Here is an 8,406-nt window from a genome sequence, read left to right on the forward strand (position 1 = left end):
TGGGTTCCTTGATTCAAGGCAGCACTGCTTCTCTGTGAGAAGGGTCCCAGGATCAAGATCAGCCAGGATTTAAGGAACCTGCAGTATGGGATAAGCCATTGAAGAGGTGCCTGGGATGCTGCAGATGCTAGAACATCTGGACACAACCTACTTGCTCAGGACTAGGGGAAGGGTCTGGAGTAACAGGCCTGCTTGAGGGTCTAGAGCTACCAAAGCCATGGTCTTGGTTACTTTTCCTTTGCTGTGACAAAACACCACGACCAAGGCAACTTAGGGTTCATTTGGCTTATGGTTTCTGAGGGTTAGAGTCCATGACGGTGGAACGAAGGAACAGCTGAGAGTGCACATACTTACCCGCAACCACAGGTCAGAGAGAGAAAGACACACTTCCTCCAACAATGCCATACCTCCTAACCCTTTCCAAAGTTTCACCAGCTTGGGAACCAAGCATTTAAATATATGACCCTCTGGGGGCCGTTCTCATTCAGCATCACCAAAGCTGTTCAGCTGAAGAGTTGAGTAGATCTGAAATGCTTACCCTCCTTGCTGGGCGGGAGCATTATGTCCGTTCCCTGACTCCAGGAAAGGACCACAATCTGGCGTGTAGGTGAGGTTGGGCTGGATGCACCAGGGTTAAGGCATGGCACAGCAGATCTGCAGGGCTGGAGTGGCTCTTCCTGTTGTTGTTGTTGTTATTATTATTATTATTATTTGAGCATTACTTTGGTGTTGATGTTGTTTGTCTTATTTTGTTTGTAGGATTGTCAACAGTAGGGAAACAGCTCATACAGGGTAACCCCGAAATCGTGGGGCTCCCACGGAGGAAGGTGGAGAAGGAGGTGGCTTATTCACACTGACTGGCTGCACCTGTGCTAGAGGGCTGGCAGGGACTGTGAGTTTCCCCATTCCTCAAATCTTTCTGAGCTCCACCCTGTCCCTCCAGGTGCCTGAGCTCTGTAGTGAACCCATGGCTGGGTCAACAGAGAGCCCCTGAGCCCCCACCGAAAGGCAATGCACTTGTTCCCTAAGCTTGCTGTTCCCTGTGGTGGCTTCATTTTTCAGCAGAAATGACCCAGAGACCCTAGGCATAAGGCCCTCCTTGAACTCGGGGGATCCTGGCGATTTTCCTGACCATCAAGGAAAACCCGGGGCGACGTGCGGTGTTTGCACTTGGGGCACATGCTTAACTCCTTGCTAATTGCTCTGGCCAGTGAAACAGCAATTGGTGCTAGCTGGGCTTGGTGTCCTGTGACCTCTCCATGTCACGTGGGCATCCTGAGGGGAATGAAACCCACTATAACCCATAAGAAGAGAAAGCCAGTTCACCCAAAAGAAAATGGGGTGGGAAGTACTGGGAAGGGTTCAACAGTGCTAAAAATGATCCCCAGCCTTACTTGGGCTACTCTGGGCTCTCTCAACTTCCTAAGGCTCCCAAATGGCCTCCTCTGTCTTCCTGTGTTGGGTCCCACACTGCCACCAGGGCTGGGAGCACCTGTGACGCAGGACTCAAATAGGCTTTCCAGGCTGGGGACCACCTTGCAGGTAACATATCTTATTTGAAGTGGCTATGTGATGGGGGGTGGGGTGGGGTGGGAGAGCACAAGTATAGAGCCCACACCCAGAGGACTGTTCATCCCACGCTGGGGGATGCTGTGTCCTTGGTCACCATGTGACCCCAGGCGTGTGAATTTTTCTAAAACTGTCCTCATCCCTCAAGTTCCCACCGGTTTTAGGACCAGCATCCGCGTACATTTGACGCTAATGGAAACTCTGCCTTGTGACTCCTAGGACGGCTTGTGGGGGTGGGGGTGGGGTGGAGGGGAGAGCATGTGATGATGGGGAGGGCTGGGTCAGGTTGCCTCACTTCGAGCACGGGTGGGAGGGGCCTTCTAAGTACTGTGCTCATGCTGGCCAGACCCTGGCTCAGGGCTTTTGAGCAAAGCCCTGCGGCACAGCAGCAGCCCAATCCTTTTGGCAGCCGGCTTGAGGGAGCCAGCCTTCATCCAGCCCTGCTTGCTGGGTGGGAGGGATGCTAGAATTCCAGGCATTTGGTATAGAGCAGCTGTAGGGGCAGGCTGTGTGCTCCCCCTGCCTCTGCTAATGTCCGCCTGGCAGCTCAGCTGCTCCTGAACCTGGGAATGGCTCAGGGTCCTCAGAGAGATCTGAGGAGGAAGAGGCAGGCTTGCCAGCCTTAGAAGTCCTCTTCACTGTGAGGCCGCCTTCTCTCTTGCAGTTTTTTTTTTTTTTTTTTTTTTTTTTTTTTCTCTTCCTGGTTTCTGTTTTCAGGGCCTCACAGGGGCCGCAGAGCTACGTTCCGTGCATTCATTCCCTTAGCAAATATTTACCAAATCCTCTTCTCCCCCACTTCCTTTGCTTCCTCTTATTCCTCCTCTTCCGGTCGGTCTTCCTCCAGTTCCTTGCCCTTTATAAGTATGTCCAGTGGAAGCCCTCATCTTTCTAGGGTGTATGTCTCTAAAGAGGTAGGAAGGGACGAGAAGCGGGACAGCCGAAGCGATTGCATCACAATTGTCGTGAAAGGATTCTGGTGCGGGTTTCTGGGAGCCATGGTCCGGGTCTATTACATGAGGGGCACCTGCCACCTGCCCAGCTACAGGCAGCCTGTGAGGCTGAGAGCATAGCCCACTGCAGGTGCTGTCTGCTCTCTGCTGGGGAGGCTGCAGCAGAAACCTGCAGGAGCCCAGTGCTGAGCGCTGCTGAGGGGTGCAGGCTCCAGTGCATTTTGATGCTGAAACTAAAGGGGTTTCCCGGGAACCAGGAGACAATAGCTGCAAGCTGAGCCACATGCAGCAGCCACAGCGTGTCTGGCAGGGGAAGTTCTATGTGTCTCCTCGGATACTTTTGGACACCAAGCAGAGCAAGAACGGCAGAGGGGCTGGAGCTGGGGATGACTTACTTGGCAGAGTACTTGCCCGGGATGCTCAAGGTCCAGTCCCCAACCAAAGAGAAAAACAACCGGGTAGGAAATTCTGCCGTCTCATGGGAGATGGGACTGAAGGACACACAGGGCCACAGAAACTCCGATGACCAAGTGTCTTTGGCTCTCAAAGAAAAGTAGAAAAGTCCTGTGCATATCCTCTGACACTCACCTCTAGACAGCCTTTCTCACAGTTGGGCTTCAGGCGCCCAGGCCTGTTTGGAGCCCTCCTAGGTTGAATACATGATGGTTACGGCACAGTCTGTGCTATCACAAGCCCCTCTTTGTCCCAGGAGCCTATCACAGCCCTTTACGAACTACCAGGTCATGGCCTGAAAGTGGGGCTGCTTCAACGGTCAAGGTTCTAGAGGCAGTAGGAAAAATGGCAGGCGGAGTCCTTTTGGCCAGGACCAGTGTGGGAACTGATTGAAATAACAGAACGAGCTCATGGCAAGACGACGTTATATGTAAATAAATGCAGGTTTATTGAAAGCAGCTCTTGGCAGCCATGCAAGGGGAGGGAGAGAGAAAGAGAGAGAGAGAGAAAAGTACACAGAGAGAGAGGAGAGAGAGAAGGAGGAGAAGAGGAGAGATGCAGAGAGAGGAGAGCAGAGGAGAAAGAGAGAGAGAAAGGACCGAAGTGTCTAGAATATATATTGAAGGGTTTCTGGGAGAGGAGAAGCCCTACCCCTTGGGCTAGGGAACTCAGGGTAGAGGGACGGGTATGCCAGCCATGCCCTGCAGCAGGCAGAAACCCAGGGGTGCCTGAAACCAAATAGAAACCCCCGCCTCAAACCACAGAAGATGAAGACACTGATATACGTCCATGCAGTTTGTGCTCTGTGGTACGGGTGTGCATGTGTGCTTTTGCACGCCCGTGAGTTCTTCATGTATGTGTTAAAGTGAGTGGACTGTTTTTGTACATGGTGTGTGTGTGTGTTGTATGTGGGAGTATACATGTGCGTGTGTTTGTGTTTTCAAGAGCACGTTTGAGCAGGCTGCATGTAGGTATGTACATGGTGTTATGTGCATACAGGGGCATTGTGTCGTGCGTGAATGTGTGTGCTATTAGTGAGTTCATATGTGTTAGGCACACGAGCCTATGTGTGTGGCGTATGTATGACATATGATTCTGTGCATGTTATAGGCACATGCATGCTTGTGTGAGGGTGTTGTGTGACTGTGCGGTACGTCTGCAGTGTGTTTACACATGCGTGTTTATAGTCTAGTGTGGTTTGAAGAGCGACAGAGGGGCTGGAGCTGAGGGTATAATTCAGTTGGTAGAATGTTTGGCTGGCATGCTCCCGGCCCAATCCCCAGCAAAACAAAAAAAGAAAAAGAAAAAGAAATGAAGAGCACAGGAGTGGACTCGTGGATAAACCATGTAGGGTCAGGCTGCTCTATTTTGTAAACTTGGACTGAGTACAGCCACCTGTCCCGTGCTGGGGTGCAGAGAGTGTGTGCTTAGAGGCCAGGCAGGTGTGGTTTGCAGCCAGCAGCCAGCAGCCAGCAGCCAGCAGCCAGCAGCCAGCAGCTTTCTTCCTGGGATGTCTGTGTGTCTCTCCTCCCAGAGCCAGCCAAGTTTCTCACCCATAGGGCTTCCTAGAGAAAGGAAAGTTTGTCTGAGTGGACAGGTACCAGGGCAGGAGAAGGAAGATGAACTGTGAACAGCGCTAAGCCTCAGATACAAACTTCCCATGGGTAATCCTCCAGAGCCTTGGGAAATAAGTGACCTGGGCAAGGAAGGGTCACTGGTAGGCACTGGAGCACTGCCTGCCCTGGGATGCATGACCTGTGGCCAGCCATCCAAGGAGGGACTAAGATGGACAGCAGTATGTGTAAACAGCAGCTGTGGTGAGTTAGTGGCTCGAGAAACTCATCCTGGCCAGTGGTGGTTTCCTGTACCTGGTGATATTACTCAGTAGCCCAGAGTGGACAGAAGGGACTCCAGGTTTGCCCAGTGTTTCCAAGATGAACAAGAGGTCTGAAGCAGAGAGTAAAACGCTACAGGGCAGTCTCTTCAGGAAATGACAGTTTTGTTACCTGCCCTGGTGATGCAGTCACCATGACCACCGAAGCCATGACTGTGAACACCACGACCACCACCAAAACTAACAACATGACTGCCATCACCGTCATTTCACACTCATCACCTTTACCAACATCAGCAACATCACCACCACTACCAAAACCAACGTAACGACCACCATTGCTTTATCATTGTCACCACCACCACCATCACCAACATCAGCATCATTGCGACCACTAAACCTATGAACGTGACCGCCACGACCAGTACCATCACTGTCACCACCACAAATGTCACTATCACAGCCACCAGAGTCAAGACCATGACTGTTGTCACCATAACCGCTGTGACTGCTATCAACAACCATGACACCAACAAGGGTAACGGCTGCAAGTCTGTTTGTCTGTAGTGTGTCTCTGTCCCTCTTTGTGTTGTCTATGCCATGCACTAGAAAATTCCCTGCCAGGGAGGTATCACAGCAGACCCCTCGTCTTTGAGCTTCTGGTTGGGATTTCAGCCATTGGGAAGTGTATCGGAGTCAGGAATGGTGGGAGAAATCCATCCTCCCTCCACTCTCCTTCCTTTCCAGGAGAAGACCTCACTCAAGGGCTCCTCCAGTGCATGGCTCAGTCATTGCTTCTACCATACCCTTCCCTCCTTTGTCCTTTGAACCCAACTCCCACAGATCCCCTTGATGTCTTTGGAGAGTTATTTTCTCCACAACTTGCCACAGATCCACCTAGCTCTTCTCATGAACTGATCTCCCCAGGCCACTCTCAGTGGGTTACCTGTTCCCATCCACTCTTGGAAGGGCACCAGTCCCACGGTACCCCAGAAACAGAAGTCACAGCCGGAGACACAGCAGCTCCTGCACCGCCTCGGCCCCTGGTGACACATAGGCCCAGAGTGTCCAGCCTGCGGCATGTCCCGCAGGCTTGTAAGTAGGCCTCCAGGCAGATGAGGTGGGAATGGGGCCGACCCTCCACTGGAGGTATAACCTACAGAGGCATTTCCTGGCCCGGAAGGGCTTCGGGAGTACAGTGTCTGAGGCCTTGTGGGAGGGATAGAGGAGATTCCCCTCTGCCCTCTACCTCAGGATGAGAAACAAGACCTCTGTCCTTGGGGTTTCAAGCGCTTTCCATCAGTGCCTGCCACCGGCCCTCCCCGCCCTCCTTCCTGCTTTCCTTCCCTGCCCTTCCTGTGCCCCCACCCAGCTCTCTTTTCACAAAAGTAGCTCCCTTGTTTCTCCCTTCCCTCCCACCCTGCCCGTGGCCCCGGGGACAATGCTGGAGCCTCCGCTGCCAGGACGCCAGCAGCCTCAGCTACTGCTGTCAATGCCTATGATCTTCCAAAGGAACAGAAGAAAAAGGAGCCAACGAGGCTCCGGGCTGGCCTCTTCAGTTCTGGAAGCCAGCATAGGAGGGTGAGGGGGGTGTCTTCCCCAGCAGGGTCCGAAGGAGCCAGTACCCTAATGTTCATGAGTGGGACTCTGTCACTGCAGTCCAGCCTCTCCTCAAGAGTGTCCCCAATCTCGAGCCTTTGAGGTGCCTTGACCAACAGCATCATCAAGCCCCTGGTCCCAGGGGTGTGTCCCAAGCCAGGGTGTAGGTTGACTCCCTGGGACTGGCTAGAAACAAAGCGTTGACTTTTGAGGTAGGACAACCAGGGAAGGGTTGATACAAAGCAGCTATTCCTTCTCTGAGGTCCTAACTGCTTCCAGGTCCCTTGAGACCCTGCTGCCTTCTAGACAGGAACCTTTGTCACGACTGAAACCTCTGTTGCTGGTTGTCTTTTGGCCACCTCCGCCCCTCCTCTCCTTAATCTTCTTCACAGTGACGACAGCATCTGCCAATTCAAGCACCTGCTGGCCACCAGGCTGTCAGTGCCACCTGCGGCAGCTCACCCAGGCCAGCTGCACTGTCTTCCCATGAGCCATTTCCCTATAACTTCATCAGTGTTGTAACCATGAAGGAACTGGTCCTTTGCTGTCAGCCTCCCGCAGATCTGAACCTCTGGCACGCAAGGCCGGTGACACTAACTACACAGAAAGAAAAGCCACACATACAGCCACCTTGCCTGCGGACAGGGAAGCTGGGAGCCAGTCTTGGCTCATGTGGAGAAGGGTGGGGACCTGCTGCCTTCACAAAGGCCTTTATTTTTTATTTTTTAAACCAGTGGGAGGATGCTGTTGCTGACCTGCCAGGCTCTGTGGGACCCACCCTCACCAACACAATGGCCAGCTTGTGCTTCTGGCCACCTGATCCTCCCTGGCCTCAGGCCTGGCGCCATGGACAAGGTGAGTAAGTGGAGGGAAGGGTCATTGAAGGGACCCAGTGTCACTGTCAAGGCACACACAGGTGACAAATACAGAGTCCCCAGAGGGACTGAGTGTGGTTGGCAGGATGGTCCTCCAAAGATGACTGTTCCATTTCATAGATCTTGGGGACTTTTGTTTGTTTGTTTGTTTGTTTTGTTTTGCCCTATACAGGGAAGGTGGGTTATGAGTATGGGTGTCTTGGCTGTAGGTGATGGTTAACCGGCTTGTCTGTGGAGGTTCAGGGTGCACGCAAGCTCTGCTAGGTGGAAGAGGGAGCGAGGGTACAGCATTAGAGAGATGGGACGCCTGCAGTTGGCTCTGCACAGAGAAGATGAATGGAGGGATCGCTGGCCTCCAGAAGCTTGGAGGAAGACCAGGAGAGGCATGGAGACATTCTCCCTGGAGCCTTGGGGAGGAGCGCAGTCCTGTAATACTTCAGCTTTAATCAGTGGAGTCTGAGTCAGACCGTAACCGCCCTCCTCCCCAGAACTACTGGAAAATAAATCTGTGCTTTGGGCCTTCAGGTCTGTGGGCCTTTGTCGCAGCAGGGATGGGAAATTCAAGCATGTGAACTTGTCTTCCACAGGTGTGGGACCAGACACCTGGACCTGAAACTGTCCCCTTGGTGATCGAGAATGTAAGATCCCCCTCTTTCAAAGAACTGGATCAGTGAGTGAGGCTAATTGCACCAGGATCAGCACAATACAACCTCAGCGGAGGCCTGGATCTTCATCCCAGATAGAAGGCTGAAACTATCAGGACACTGGCTCAGTCTACTGGCGTGGGTTCGCTGAGGGTTCAGTAGGCTTCAAGGGGGTGGGTCTTCAGGATAAACAGGTGTGGGTAGGGAGTCGAAGGAGTCTTAGAGATCTTAGAGATGGAGGGGAGCCCAGTGTCTTATGCCCTAGGTATAAGCATGTGGCTGTAACCAGGCCTTCCTGGCTTTGTCCTTTCCTCAAGGGGTTTATGGTGGGTGGAAAGCTGGGATGGATAGAGCCACTTCCAGCAGAAAGGTGGCCGCTTCCTTTGAGTGGGGACCTTGAGCTGAAGGCTGGACAAGTGAGCGGGTGAGGGATGTTGGAGGGAGGTCAAGGGAGCAGAGAACAGTCTGGCTATATTGCAACC

The 8,406-nt window shown here is 52.9% G+C and overlaps 1 long non-coding RNA gene across 1 annotated transcript; it reads left to right on the forward strand.

The window, feature by feature from the left end:
• Positions 1-4,611: 4,611 nt before the first annotated feature.
• Positions 4,612-8,140, forward strand: LOC132648328 (uncharacterized). The gene is made up of 3 exons (XR_009586700.1): positions 4,612-5,344; positions 7,140-7,260; positions 7,868-8,140. It is a non-coding gene; the product is annotated as an uncharacterized LOC132648328 (long non-coding RNA).
• Positions 8,141-8,406: the final 266 nt, after the last annotated feature.

The sequence above is a fragment of the Meriones unguiculatus genome, chromosome 16 (assembly GCF_030254825.1).
Source record: "Meriones unguiculatus strain TT.TT164.6M chromosome 16, Bangor_MerUng_6.1, whole genome shotgun sequence".
In the NCBI taxonomy this organism is placed as follows: Eukaryota; Metazoa; Chordata; class Mammalia; order Rodentia; family Muridae; genus Meriones; species Meriones unguiculatus.